Source organism: Notamacropus eugenii, chromosome 1, assembly GCF_028372415.1.
Source record: "Notamacropus eugenii isolate mMacEug1 chromosome 1, mMacEug1.pri_v2, whole genome shotgun sequence".
Taxonomy (NCBI): Eukaryota; Metazoa; Chordata; class Mammalia; order Diprotodontia; family Macropodidae; genus Notamacropus; species Notamacropus eugenii.
In genome coordinates, this window is record NC_092872.1 from 626,068,130 (window position 1) to 626,084,344 (window position 16,215).

Here is a 16,215-nt window from a genome sequence, read left to right on the forward strand (position 1 = left end):
TTTTACTAGAGATAATGGGAAACCACTTAAGAGACATACTTCTTAAGGCAGTTATTTAGCCACTGTATGGATAGATAGGAAAGGTGAGAGAAGGAAAGCAAGGAAAATAAGAGGCTATTTCAATAATACCCAGGGAGAATATGATAAGGGTCTTAATTAGGGTAACTATCCTTATAAACAGAAAATAAGAGGGACTGTAATGGCAAGTACAATAGAATCTTTTGCTGTTTTTGTTTTAGTATAATCAAGAAGTATAATGCCTCTATTTGACTGTGACTGGGGATGATCTTTCCCACCTATTGATGGGCTAGCCCATTGTGGGAAGCTTGATTAGGGGAGCTATTTTGTAGGAGGGTCCCAAGTACCTTTTTTTTTCTTTTGAGGCACTGGTTCAGAGGGTTATGCCCTTTGGCTCTAAAACAGTGTACAAATACTCTGAGGGTGAGGTTTTACTTTGGGGCTTAATTTTTGCAAGAAGATTTGAATGCCAGATGAGGACTCCAGGAAGCTGCTAAGGAGCCCTCCCAGTTTTGAGAACACAGATGTCATGCTTCCCTCTCAGGTAACTGTGGTCAGACAGTTGGGGTCCAATTGTCTGTTGAATTCAGGCAGAGGAAGCCATGCCTGTTGACTTTTTAATTTCTCAGTCTTTTCTTTGAAGTTCAGGGTGTTGCCTCCCCTGAAATAGGTAAATATGCTGGATTAAAGTGATTGTTAACCCCTTAAAAGTTGCCTTTCCTTTTACGAATACAGATTTAACAACCTGTGATAGCAGGCCCCCTGTGTATGTTAGGGTGCGTACTGATAGAGGGACATAGATATCAGTCAGTCAACAAGAAATTATTAATAGTTTACTTTGTGTCAGGCTCTTTGCTAAGGACTGGGGATGCAAAGAGAGGCAAAAATAAAAGGAAAAAAATCGTTCTCCCTGACCTCAAGGAGTTCACAGTCTAATGAGGTGAGACAACATGTAAATAACTAGGTATGTAGATGGAAAATAATCTCAGGGGGAAAGCATTAGTAGTTAGCTACACTAAGGTGGTATTGAACTCAGTCTTGAAGAAAGACAAAGCATCTAAGAGGTGAGAAGAAAGACCATTCTCCGGCTTGGTGAACTATTAGTGCAATGTCATGAAGTTGGAGTTTAGTGGGAAAAGAACAGCAAGAAGCTGAGTATGATAATATACTGTGGATGTGGATTGACAAAACTGCAACTTTTTGGATATGGACTGAGAAGGAAGGCAATTCGTCAGTGATGACTGCATCATAGTATCTATACTAAAAAAAATCTGGAAAAAGGAATGAGTTGGAGGAGTATATTAAGCTCTACTTTAGACATACTGAAGTTCAGATCCAGTGGTACCTTCCAGGGAAATGTCTTGCAGATATGTAGCAATGTGGGCCAAGAGATCAGAAGAGAGATTACGGTTAGTTATATATGGAGACATCATTATAAACATGATCACTGAACTCATGAGAACTTGTGACAATCAAGAGAGTACAGACAAAAAAGCGAAGTCAAAATAAAATCTTAGCAAATGCCCATTCCAAGAGGAGAAACTAACATTGATTCAGCAAAGGAAAACAGGAGTTGTCAGGAGAACTATGCATGAGAAAGCAGTGCTGTAACAGGTAAGGGAGCAACAAATATTGAGGAGAAGTGCAGGCCGCTATGATCAGAGTGAAGGATAGTAGGCTTCAGGAATATAGAGGTAACACAGTTACGAATATAACAGATTTAATAAAAGGTTTTATAATCTGTGTGTGTGTGTGTGTGTGTGTGTGTGTGTGTGTGTGCACGTGTGTGATGGACCCCTTTGGCAATTTGCTGAAGACTATGGGCCCCTTCCTAGAATAATGTTTTTAAATGCATAACTTGAAATTTGCAGAATTTCAAAAGAAATAAATTATGTTGAAATAGCTACACAATTCTTTTTAAAAATTCACAGATCTGTACCCCCACCTCCACCCCCAAGTTAAGAAGTTTTGATCCCAAATATAAGCAACTCTCATGGCCATGGGATTAAGGTAATGAAAACAATGTTTGAGGGAATATTGAGGAATATATTGAAGGCTTTGAGTATGAGAACAGAGATTGAGTTGAAGAGGAAAACGGTAAACATTACACTGAATGCTTTGAGAAATCACAGAGAATCCCCTGAAAGAAAAGAGAAGATTGCAGTGGAGATCTGGATAGAGTAGTGTAAATGAATGAATGAATGAAGCCTCCTCAGAAAAGGAGAAATAGTAAGTGATAGAGACTTAAAGAGAGTTTGAAAGTGGGAATAAAGAAAAGGAAGTATACCTAATCTTATCCCTGACCTAGTATTTTGGGAGACAAGAAAAGGAGATGCCAGTGAGGTGCAAGGTTGGGGTTCAGGGATGCAGTACAACATACCATCAGTGTCAGAGGGCAGAAAGGGTATGAGAAGAAGAGAATGAGGTTAAATACAAATTTGTTAATAATAGAACATGGTTTCTATTGGCGGTAAGGGACAAGGAGGGCAGAAAGTAAGAGGGACAGAAGAAGTTCAAGCATGCCCAGATAAGAATGAGGCTCAGGGATAAGATAACGAAGTAGGAAAATTTTAGCCATAAAGCAGGAAAAAGAACAGTTAAATGGAGTCTGTGTGCTCCAGGGCCTGTTATATAACCCTTTGGAGACTCACTGGCAAAGGGGATGGTTAGTAAAGTTCATCATAGTCTGAGTTTGAAATGGTTGTTAGACCAAGAGATGGGAGGTAGGGTAGAAACCTAAGTAACTAAATTGTTCTCAAACATAAAGATCCTGTTTAGTAGAAAGAGCACTGGATTTAGAGTCAGGAGACTTTTCGTTTGAATTTCAACTCTGCTTCTTGCTAGTTGCTATCTGTGGAACCTTGGGCAAGTTGCTTAAGTTCTCTGGGCTTCAGTTTTCCCAGCTGAAAAATAAAGGAGTTGGAATAAATTATTTCTTGGTTTTTTTCTAGTTCTAAATATTATTATTATAATTTTAGCAATCTAATACAGTGGCATCCATATTCTCATTTCTTTTAATACTGTTTCTCTCTTTCTCCTCTCTTCTCTTCTTTCTTCCCCCTCCTTCCATTCCTTCAACCCCCTTTCCATTTGTCTTCCTCCCTCTCCTTCTATTTCTCTAAGTCTGTCTCACAGAACCAAATATGCCCTACTAATGTGTGGAGACATGCACAGTCTTAATATACTCCTCTCCAAAGCATATCAGAAGTAGCTCCCTGCACTTTGCTAAGTAGAAAACAGAAGAAAATTCAAATGGGAATTGAAAATTTCTGGTTTTAATTGTCCTGGGCTATATTTCTGTGGCTACCAGCCTGTCAAGGAAGGAAAAAAAAATCAAAGAAAAAATTTCATGCAAATCAGCAAGTCAACAAACATTATTAAGTGCCTATTATGTGCCAGCACTGTGCTAAGCACACAGAATACAATAAGAAACAAAAAACAGCTGCTGCTTTTAAAGAGCTCACAACACGACAATAAGCAAACCAAGATATACAAAGAAACTACATAAATAATAAATAGGAAATAATTAAGAGAGGGAAAATTCACATTAAAAGAGTTTGGGAAAGGTAGGAAGCCAGGGAAGGTAGTAGGCAGAGATAAGGAGGGAGAGTACTCCAGGCATGGGGGGGCAGCCAGAGAAAATGTCCAGAGCTAAGAGATGAAGTGTCTGGCTTGACAAATAGCAGGAGTTGAGTGAAACTGGATTGAAGAGATCAGATAAATAGAAATCATAGTGACGTAGACATAATTTTTTATTTGTGACATTTATGCATGATCAAGCATGGATAGAATCAGATTGACTGTATCTGAGTTTTATTGAATTCTGTTCAAAGTAAATATTATAATATTTTGTAGAGAAGATGTCATAGTTCTAGTTCTTTAACAGTTGCAATAACAGACTGATTCCAGCACCTTACAAGATATGTGACCAAGTCAACACTTTCTTCACAGTGGTGTATCCTAGCTTACCCAGCCAATAGATGATGGCACTGACCTTTCATCATGGCCATGGGCCCTAAATTATTACTATTGATGAATTTCCACCGAGCCACTGATGATCACTTATCTTGTGCAGTGTAACTGACAGCACGTTGACTTTGAAATGCGGTATTTGGGTCTCGTTTATGCTACTTGTTCTGTGATTCCTGGAGAAGTCATACAATCTTAATAATGTTAGTTTTTTCGTCTCTAAAATAGGGTTGCTCCCCACAATTTTGTGAAATAAGAACAATTACAAATGTAGGGCTGCTCCCCCTTAAAGCAACAGTAGAAAGATTAATATTTCCATGTCGAAAAGGAAGAGGATGATTGATAGATGTTCTTTGTCATAATCAGGGAAAAATGAACAGGGTAAAATGTTGCAGAAATATGTCTGGAATAAATTGACATCATTTCACAGACTAATCAAAAAGATGGACATTAGGAATGCTCCATTTGATTTATTGAATACAACTGAAGGTGATTTACCTCTGGATAGAGTCTAAGGGAAAAAAAAGTAAGATCCAAGAGTGGAATCAGGAGGCTCTAAAAGGGTGACCTCCACATGAACTCAACCAACAAAATGTAGACATGAGTCAAATAAATGACTTAGTTGTGTGAATTTGATCAATGTTTGTCACTGATATAAGACCAAGTTATTGCCACCAGATATTACAGAACATTTATCCTTAAGGAACCTGAATTTATTAATCAATCTGAATTATGCAGAAAAGAGCAGAAAATATATAACATATCTTTCTAGGGAGTCAATATCTTGTGCTTATTGAACACAGAAAGACAATCTGGTAGCTGGAATTATACACTGGAAGCTTCCTTCTTCATGAATTAATAGAGAAAAAACCTTGAACTCCAAATATAGGCCTCAAAATTATGTTTGAAAATTCAAACAATAAACTGTTCTGGAACCAGAGAATTATTACCAACAAAGCTGTTGCCAACAATAGTTTAGACATAACATTAATCTATAAAAATCTATGAACAATGCTTTGATTAGACATTACCATACCAAGTACTCGTAATTTCCATGTTATTTGGAATTAATTTTAAAAATTTTAAAATATAGAGATATAACCAAAGACTCAATTAATAAAAATTTATTAAGCATTTACAATGTGATAAGCATTGTATAGCTAAGTGCTAGGAATACAAAAAGAGGTAAAACCATGTGGGAATTTGAAGATGTAGATTTCATCCCCATTGTCTTAAATATTGTTGAAGTTGTTTCAAATATGCTTTCAGTAAGTCTATAGAAGATGAACATATAGCTCAATACTTTCATTCAATTACTCTCCCCAAAATAAATTATTTCTGCAAGAGTTGACCTAACACTGAATATAAAAGGACAATACTGTAGGAAAGTGATTTTCCCTGGTACCACTTCTATTGGAACTACATTGAACATAAAAAGGAGATGAATAAAATAATAATAAGAATAAGAATAAGTGACATTTGGATAGTACTTTAATGTTTGGGAGACACTTTAGATACATTATCTCATTTGGTGAAACCACTCCATGAATTGTGAACACTTTACATTGCATGTGGGTTAGAGTCTAGATTTATAGGCCCTGACTGGTTAAGGGCATAATTTGTGGTCATAGATCAGACAAGTATATGTTTGTTCAATTGGTTGGCTTCTTTTTCCTTCCAATTTTGAGTTTGTCTTATTTTTCTTATCTTTCATGAGCTAATTTAGGATTGGATCTAGGATCTTGAAATTATCTTTGGTATCCTTTTCTGAGATGATAAATTGAATGTTGAGACTTGGATAATATAATCAATGAGCTAATGGGGTTGAGAAGATCATAATCTGCAGAATGAAAGAGGTTTGGATATGACAGTTAAGGACTTTACTAGAAAAAAAGTTAGAAATAATATTTTATAACAGAAATGTCCAATATGACCCCATGATGTGTGCTGGACTGCTGAACTATTAAATAGATGATCTTCCCAGTCATGATACTGAGTTTCAGGGACACAAATTTCAGTCCAATAAAAAAGAATTTCCTAGCAATTAGCCCTGTTCAAAAATGGAATAAGCTTCATTGGTGGGCACAATGAATTTCTTATCACTAGAGATATTCAAGAGAAAATTAGATAGTCAAGGAGTCACGGATTTAGAGCTAGAAGGTACCTCAGAGACCATCTTAGTCCAATACTTTAATTTTTCAGATGAGGAAACTGAAGTCCAGGGAGGTTATGTGGCTTGTCCATTATCACACTAGTTTACTGTTTAAAACATTCTAGAAGAGATACATACGTTGGGTTGTGGGGTGGGTTTGTGTAGACTGATTGAGCTTTAAGTCACCTTCCAAATAACGTCCTAATATTCCATTTTCAATGACTTCTCTACTTCTACCTCCTCATCTCTATTGTGGCCAATCTAATCACCATCATGACACCTTTTCGTGATTTCATGATAAACTTTTCATAACGACAACCTGGATTTCTGTAGTTGAACTTTCTTAGTGTTACAGTAGATACTGACTGAGTTTTTGAGATATGGTGAGAATAGAAATCAGTCATAAGTATCCAAGAAAGGGCAGGCATTCACTCCCATAGGTTCTTCATCATGTTAGAACCAGAACAGCATAAGGAATGCTTCCTGCCACCACAAAAGATGGCACCATGTCTTGGAAGTATGTATCTGATCATCATTTCACTAATACCTCTGCCTTTTGATTCTGTGCATACTTCCCTGGATGGGACTTTCCAATTGTCCCCAATTGCTAGCATTCCCTTACACTTTGGACTTTGGTGCAAAGAAGAAATTCTGTCTTCTAATGAGATCTGGCTTGGGTTTACTCCTATCAAATAGGGCTTTTCCTGGGAGGGCTTCCTTTCATCCCTGGTATTTTCAATAAATACAAGCACAGGTTGGCATCCCTGTACACATAAAAGTATAATCTCTGGATATATGTGAATAGCATTTTATATTCAATGAAACTTCTACATAGCTTTCTCTATTGGCCCCATCTCTTATAGTAGAGTTTTCAACAAAACAAAATAAAACAAAAACCTCTCAAAGTTGGAAAAACAAAGTCTAGAAGCTTTCTCTGCCCATAGAAATGATTTCTCATTTGCATCTGGCAAGGCCTATTCTAACAAATCAATCAACAAGTATTTATTAAATTTCTACTATGAACTAGGTACCGTGCTAAATTGTAGGGATGTTGATCTAAACAAAACAAAATAAAATAAACAATCTGCCCCTCCCCCCAAATGCCCATAACATCAAGGTACTTACACTCCAGTGCAGGTAATGTTTGACTACATTCTTAAATTTTCAATGAACAAAACCCTTCAAACCTTACTTATTGTAAGGAATATCTATTTTTATGTAATTGTGTTCTATATCTAAACATAGGCAACATATTTAAGGCAACATTTTCAAGAAAAAATAACACTTAAAAAAAGCAAAAACAATTAGGGGTTTTCAGAATACTTTCTTCCCAATAGCCCTTTGAGGTGGACAATACGAGCATTATTGTCCTCATTTTACAGATGAGGAAGTTGAAGTTCAGGAAAAGTTAGAGCCTCTTAAAAGATCACATGATTAATGACAAAGCACAGACTCAAATACCTGACATTTTTAGTAAATTATGCTGCCAACTCAAGATAACTCAAAACAGTCATCTCTGTAGTTGGCAGGCAGATCAGAGTCCTAAAATTTAATTCGCAGTTCCTAGGAGTATTAGCTTAATCTATGGTTCTAGGAGTTATATTTATTAATGATTGTCTAGATTCTTTTTTTCAGAAGTTGTAAGAGACTGAATATCATGTTCTTTTTGGAACAAAAATGTAACACAAGGGGGAAATTATTATTCTGTCTGTCTCTCTGTCTCTCTCTGTCTCTGTTTCCCTGCCTCTCTCTGTCTCTCTGTCTCTCTCTAATCATTGAGAGGATCAGGAATGTTTTCGAGCAGAAACATTAAAAAATAATAGAAAATCTGCTTCAATACTTGTGTATTGAGTGTTTGAGTGTGGACAGGGAAAGAACATTCATAATGGTGCTAGGATTGTGACTATTTTACATACAACTTTACAAAATGAAAATAGCTTTGGTTCTGGAGTTGTGTGGCCTTTGATTGACTCCTGGTTCTACTAACTGATCTTGCTGGATCTGGTTCCTCATGTGTAAAACAAGACTCTTGTAGCAAATAAATTCTAAAGTTCTTGACAACTATACTTCAGGCATAGCACCCAGTTTAGAGTCAGAAGAGGTGTGTTTGGGTCTTGGTTCTGTCATTCATTACATATTTCATCTTGGACAATTCTCTTAACCTTTTGGGTTTCAATTTGCTCATCTATAAAATGAGAAGATTGGACTACATATTGTAGTAGGAGCATTTGGGGAAATAGTTAACAACTGGTTCTATGATTAAAAACAAAAGTACATCTGAAACACTTATAAGTTTAATCTGAATTATTAATATTCTCTTAATAACTTTCTGAAGTCTAGAAAATCAACAAAACTCTAAATCAAAGCCTGAATTATAGTACTTGCTGATTTTCTGGGTAGGCTCACAATGAAATTTTAACAGTCAGTTCTTCTGACCTGGTTTTTGTTGTTGTTCAGTTGTTTCAGCCTGACTCTTTGTCACCTCATCTGGAGTTTTCTTGGCAAAGATAATGGAACTGTTTGCCATTTCCTTCTCCACTTCACTTTACAGATGAAGAAATTAAGGCAAATAGGGTTAAACAACTTGTTCATGTTTGCACAGCTAATAAGTATCTGAGGCTAGATTTGAACATGGGGAAATGGGTTTTCCTGTCTCCAGGACTGACACTCTATCTACCACACCACCTCGCTGTCCCTGAGGAGAATTAGTCCAATCCATACTCAAAGCATACATAAAGCATTCTCAAATAGCACTGGCAAGTGATTACCAAACCTTTACTTGAAGACTTTCAGAGATGTGAAACTTAACACTACTCAAGACATCTGGCAAATTCTGACAATTTGGTGTTTGCTGCAAATCTCAGACTTGGTATTTCATTATATGGCGATGCGGAATTAAAACAGCTTCCATAAGCGACAATGACCATAAGCCATTTTCTTTTTAAAGCCACCTTCTGCTTGAACATCAAGAAATGATCACTCTAGGGCTCATACAATGTTAGGGGTTGTTATACCTAATCCCTGAGCTGAGAGCAATACACTCAGATTGTTTTAAGGGGAAAAAAAAGAAAAAGAAAAAACCCAAGAAAATAGAAATGTCAAAAGTAGTGATATTCTAGGTAAAGAAGGGGAGAAAAAACATATGTGATTTACATTTCTCTAGAATTTTAGGCACTTGCATTCCAACAACTCTTTATTGTAGGTGTCTCGAACTTTACAGTCATCTCAGTTCTAGAGAGAGAAATTCCTAAGGCTCTGAAAAGTGAAATCCCTTGTTCACAGTCACAAAACTAGGAGTTTATCAGAGCTCAGATTTGAATCCATGACTCCTCATTCCAAATATCTGAGTATCATCACTGAGAGAAGGTCCTTTGGAATAGTTTGAAATAATGAATTTTTCAAAATTTTAATCATTATCTTGGGGGAGAGGAGAAAGGTAGTGTCATATGATAATAATAACAACTAACATTTGTAGAATGCTTTAAGGTTTTCAAAGCGCTTTATAAATGTTATCTCATTTTATGCTTACAACAATCCTGGGAGGTAGTTGCTATTATTGTGCATGAGGAAACTAAGTCAGAGATTAAATAACTAGTCCAGGGTCTTGTCATTGTTCAGCTGTGTTCAACTCTTTGTGATCCCATTTAGAATTTTCTTGGCAAAGATACTATATTGGTCTGCCACTTCTTTCTCCAACTCATTTTACAGATGGAGAAACTGAGACAATTGCCTAGGATCACATAGCTAGTAAGTGTCTGAAGTGAGATTTGAACTCAGGAAGATGTCTTCCTGACTTCTGGCCTGGCACTCTATCTACTGCATCATCTAGGTGCCCTGTGTCCAGGGTCCCAAGCTAAAAAAATAAATGTTTGAGACTAGATTGGAATTCAGACCTTTTTAATTCCAGATCCAGTGCTCTTTCCACCCAGCTACATAGAAAATAGAGTGAACTACATGAAATCAACAAGATGAAGGCTCAAAATCTACTTATTAGTTGGCTGACTACTGGTATATTAACTCAACCTCTTGAAATTTCAGCTTCCTGATCTCTAAAATGGAGACTATGTTCTCAGCATTACCTACTTCACAGGGTTGTTATGTGGCTCAAATGAGATAATGTAGCTAATAAAAATAATAAATGTCATTTACTCTTGCTAACATCTTCAAAAATCAACAGGCAGTTAATAATTTACTCTGACAAAAGAATGCAGATATACCATGCTGGAGAGGCAGGCAAATTAACAAGATACAGAATTCTTGAGTGTGCTCAGGACCTGGGGTGCCTTTCTTCTTTGCCATGCCAAGATGAGGAATCAAACAAATTAGAGCAGAAATTACCAGAATAATTAAAGCAGGTAGTTCTGTTGGGACATTTTTGTATTGAACTTGTCCAGTTCCTTAAAGGTCATCACATTTTACTCTGCAGGATGTGTATATAGCTGATTAAAGAAATTAAGGAAGAAAAGGCTATTTTGTTGACTCCTATTGAAAGACCTTTTCACTGGTTCTTGTTCTAAGTTTGAACTCTAAGTCTGAAATCTGGGAAAAGGTTTTTGTTTATACATATGTATGGTCAATTTAGAAAGAATTATGTCATTATCCAAACTGACTCCTGGAAGGTGGATAAGAAGAAAATGAACTTCTTAGGACATGTCGGAAATACACTAATATACAATATAGAAATACAGTAGTATATAACAAGTTAATAGTATAAATGATTAATAACAAGGATGGCTTGCCCAATAGCTATTAGTAGGGTTGGCAATGGAGGACCCTTCTCTGGATGCTGCAATTTAGAGGGTACCATAAACACTTTACTTCTTCAGCAGTTAATAACAATTAAACTTGTCACTTAGTTAGCAAGAATGCTTATTTCAAATAGGAAGCTTTAATGCCACCTTGGAAACTCCTCCCTGGCAGCACCTGCACTATTCCCTCCCTTGGCAGTCAGTTGCTTCTCCATCAGTGATTCCATGGGACTCTGTGATCTCTGACCTCTTAAGTCTTGCGTCCTACAGTATGAGGTATCACTTCCCACTAACTAAACTTTTCTGTTAAAAAGAATGATTTGAGGTTTATTTTCCTGCTATTAGATAGCCCTGGGCTGTTTTGCAAACTATGCCCTGTGCACTAAACTTTTGAGTTATTTCTCTGGGCATTCTTACCTTAGAGAGACTCTTCTTTAGAATCAATGTCTGTTGCTTACTTCTACTGTGGCAAGGAAATTTACTTAATTTTAACTTAGGTTGATGACTTTTTTTCTTTTGGATTTGACAAATCACATGTATAGGTGGGGCATGAGACTGGTTATACATATATGTATTGTCCTGAAAAGAGTAACCTATAGTAGGTGCTTCTTAAGTGCTTATTGAAGGATTGACTAAGGGTGATAGTGGAGTGATATAGTAGATTTTGTATTTAATGAACCCAAGTTTGAATCTGTCATTTCCTATTTGTTTGGGACCCTGGTAAGTATAGACGCATCATCTTTCTATATCTCAGTTTCACCATCTGCAAAATGAGAAAACTGGATTACCCAATCTCCTGGATCCTTTCCAGCTCTGAAGTACAATAATTTGTTAAAAAAAATGCAGTGCTTGCTTTGATAGCACATATACTAAAAGTGGAATGACATAGAGAAGATTAGCATGGCATAAGGATGACATGTAAATTCATGAAGCATTCCGTATTTTTGGTAAATGTTGGAGAAAATGTGGGAAAACTGGGATACTAATGTATTGCTGGTAGAGTTGTGAACTGATCCAACCATTCTAGAGGTCAATTTGGAAGTATGACCAAAGGGCTATAAAATTATGCATACCCTTTGATCAAAAAATAGCACTACTAGGCCTGTATCCCAAAGAGATCATAAAAAAGGGATAAGGACTCACACGTACAAAAATATTTATAGCAGTTCTTTTTGTGGTGGCAAAGAATTGGAAATTGAGAGGATGCCAATCAAATGGGGAATGGCTAAATAAGTTATGGTATATGAATGTAATGGAATGCTACTGTGCTATAAGAAATAATCAGCAGTCAGACTTCAGAAAAATCTGGAAAGACTTATATGAGCAGAACCAGCAGAACACTGTACACAGTAACAGTCACATTGTGCAATGACTGACTTTGATGGACTTAGCTCTTCTTAGCAACACAAGGATCTTAGCCAATTCCAAAAGAATCATGATGGAAAATGCTATCCACCTCTAGAGAAAGAATTATGGAGTCTGAATGCAGAAGCATATTTTTTTCAATTGTTTTGTTTTTTCTTTCTCGTGGTTTTTACCTTTTGTTCTGATTCTCCTTTCACAACATGACTAATGTGGAAATATGTGTCATATGACTGTACACATATAACCTGTATCAGACTGCATGCTATCTTGGGGATGGGGTGAGGGAAGAGAGGGGAAAAAAAATTTGGAACTCAAAATCTTATAAAAGTGAATGCTGAAAAACATCTTTACACGTAATTGGAAGAAAATACTATTAAGTGAGGGAAAAAAAGCTAATGAATAAAAAAATACAAACAAACGAAAAAAACAAAAGATAACTCAAGGGCAGTTGCTCCAGAGTTAGGGAATTGTAGCCTTGCTTGAACATAGATGTTGATATAAGCTTGTTTCATATAACAGTTATGCCAGTAATATTTATGTGGTCCTAGAAATTCTAGATAAGTCACTTAACCTATCTCGGTTTTAGTTTCATCTGTCTAAAGAAGATAATAATATTTGTGATACCTACTTCCCAGGAGCACTGTGAGCATGGTGTTTTGTAAACCTTGAAGTACTTTGTAAATATATATTACTAGGCTACTGCTGCTGCTGTTAGCACTACCATTACTGCTGCTGTTGCGGTTTGTTCTTTGTTCTCAAAGAGGATGATGAAATCAGGAAGGTGATGTCATGACTTGCAAGTGAATTGGATTTAATTGCAAAGTCACCAGACTCACCCTCTTCTCTGGAGTCATTTGGGTCCAGTGGCAAGATGACTAGAGATGACTCTGGATGCAGCTGAAGACCTTGGCCTTTTTAAGGTAAGTCTTCCCCAGGTTTCAATTTGACTGAAGCAATGCCCAGTTAGTAATTAAGGCTAGGCAAGACTAGAGGCAAAGAATGGCCTCTAATACCAAGTGAAAAAGAAAATCAGTCTGGGAGGGGAAGACCCTCAGCGTTTTTGGCCAAAACAGAAACAATTGCTCTTTATACTCACTCTGAATAATCAGAGCCCAAACCACAATCAATGAGGCTTGAGATGGGACACACTATTTACAAATCAATGAGAGTCAGAGAGCTTTGGGTTTAAAACATGGTCCTTATAAAAGAAATCTAGCCCCTAAACCCCAAGATATCTTGGGCAGTTTCAGCTACCAAAATTTATATTCCTTTGGGCAGAATACCTGAAGGTAAGGGTATGATTCTCTATGTAGACAGAGGGAGAGAAGGAGGGAAGAAGGAAAGGAAAGAAGAAAGGATGGAGCTGTGTTTTCCAACTGGAACTGGCTGGTTGAGTCCAGTTACTAATACTCACACATTATGATTGCTGTTTGTCCTTCATTCTAGAGGAAGAGGGCCATGACTTAGGGAAGGTGATGCCATGACATGCAAGTGAATTGGATTCAAGTGAGGTAGGGCAGTGTAAAGTCATCCAGTCTCACTCTTTCCTCTGGAGCCATCTGGCTCCAGTGGCTAGATATAGATCAGGATGACTGGAGATGCCCCCCACTACTACTATTACTAGTAATACAATCACCACTCCTACTACTTTTCACATGCATGTTTATAACTATAGGGCAGTTACATGTTGCTGTACACAGAGCACCAGACTTGGAGTCAGGAAGACTCATCTCCTAGAGTTCAAATCTGCCTCATACACTTATTAGCCGTGTGACCCTGGGTAAGTCACTTAATCATGTTTGCTTCAGTTTCCTCATCTCTAAAATGAGCTGGGGAAGGACTTGGCAAAGTACTCTAGCATCTTTGCCAAGAAAGCCTCAAAATGGGATTGCAAAGAGTTGGACACAACTCTAAACAACTGAACGAATGGATGTAGGAATACATGCCTATTTTGTCATATCATTACATCATATGCTTCCAGAAAATGTGCATACACACTCAAAGAAATAAGAAAATCATGCCTTTGTAAAAACTTTTCAACACAGCTGCCAAATTAATATTCGTAAAACACAGGTCTGTGTCACACCCTCACTCAAAAGTCTTAAGTGACTCCCTACTACCTCAGAAAAAAATACATTTATCAGCCTGGCATTTAAAAAAGGCCTCAATCTGTCATCCATCCATCATGTCATTGCCATTTCATATGGCACCCTGTGACATGCTTTACGTTATATACAAGCTATCTCATAACTCTATATCACATCTCTAACCTCTGTGCTTTTGCACTCCATGTTTAGAAAGCACTCTCCCTTTATTTCTGTCCCTTAGAACGGCTATGTTCTTTCAAGGTGCAGGATAGGTGTTACATCTTTGGTGAAGCATTCCCTTCTTTCTCCTCATTGTTAATGATTTCTCTCTACTAATTTTACCTTGAATTTATTTATCCGTGTATATCCTCCTCACTTCCCTTCTCCCAACACATACAAATCTCCTTGAAGACAGGACTGTTTGACTTTGTCTTTTTATTTCCTATGTCTCACACACTTCTTAGCATATAATAAATACCAAATTTAATGTATATTATATATCATGTAATATAACAATATAATATATTTAATATATTACATATGAGATATCATATATTTATATATAAATATATTTTAATACAAATGTTTTTCTATTGAATTACATTGAATGTGTGAGAGATGAGACTGACAATTCCTCCTCAATACACATACTGGAGAAAGCAATGGCAGTATACAAGTTGAAATTATGCCTAGCAGACCTGTCTTTCCTCATTTTCAAGCATTCCTGTCTTTCAGATGGCTTTGAACCCAAATGAGCTGAAGGCTACATGTGCCCTCCTATAAATGCAATACCTTAAAAGATCTAATTAATCATTTTCATTCATTTCTAGCCTAGGAGCACAGTTTCTATGGTTTACTAAGCACCGTAATCAAATGTACATGGAGCTAAACAGAGAGAGAGGATATTTCCAAGGGGAGCTAACAGTCTAATCTCGTGGTCTACAATTACAATCTATAACTAACTAGCACAGAAAGTACACCACGGCATTTTTATATATTTTTAGGAATATTGTTATTATTATTACCGTTATTGCTTCTATTAAACATGTGCTGAGAGCACTGAGAGGCTAGGTGCCATATGCCTCATATTCTCATGCCTCAGTCTGGATTTTTTTTTAATCCTTCGCCGAATAGCCCAAGGGAGAAACAAAAATCCTTTTTGGTATTTCATTGACACAGTAGAATGTGGGGTCAGCCTTCTCTTACTGCACATACCTCCCATTAGCATTAATGAGAACTCTACGCATACATCAAGGGGAAAAGGAGACCCCACGGGTTCCAAGCCCAATCGGAAAGACGGTCCAGCAATCTGCCAAGCAGCAATTTAATTAAGCTCTTATTTATTGCTACTCACTCCAGTTCCATGGGTTTCAGAGAGCAGGGGCAGCTCATGCACTGGCTTATTGCAAACCAGTCTTGCTTAGTATCAACTGGCTTTTCGATCAATAATCATTGAGACATATATTGCTTGCCCTGACTCAAAAACTGAAGACAGCGTATCCTAGATGAAAAATGAAACACACTTATTGTATTTGTAACTAATGTTCCTTAAAAGTAAAACAAATATTGATATTCCAGGCACACATAAAAAGTGAGATCTATAACTAAGTGTGTAAAATGCACACTGCTCACATTTGATAATCATATTCCATTTTCAATAACGGGAAACAAGGTACAATGACTGCTATAATTCAACAACCGTTTTCCCCCCTCCTCTCAAACACCACATTGTTTTATTACAATAGAGCAATACTACCATATTAGACTTTACAGTATGCCTACCCGTATCATAAATACATGGGCCCATCTAAAATATGCAGCAATGCCTCTCCCAGCTTTCATGATACTTGCAACTTGGCATTTTATGTGAATTTCA

The 16,215-nt window shown here is 36.9% G+C and overlaps 1 protein-coding gene and 1 pseudogene across 3 annotated transcripts in view; one reads left to right on the plus strand and one right to left on the minus strand.

Annotated features, from left to right (window-relative positions):
• Nucleotides 1-16,215, minus strand: part of UNC5D (unc-5 netrin receptor D) — an 804,024-nt gene that overhangs the window by 259,278 nt on the left and 528,531 nt on the right. The gene's annotated exons all lie outside the window — the stretch shown is intronic.
• LOC140521761 (U6 spliceosomal RNA) lies at nt 11,733-11,833 on the plus strand (annotated as a pseudogene).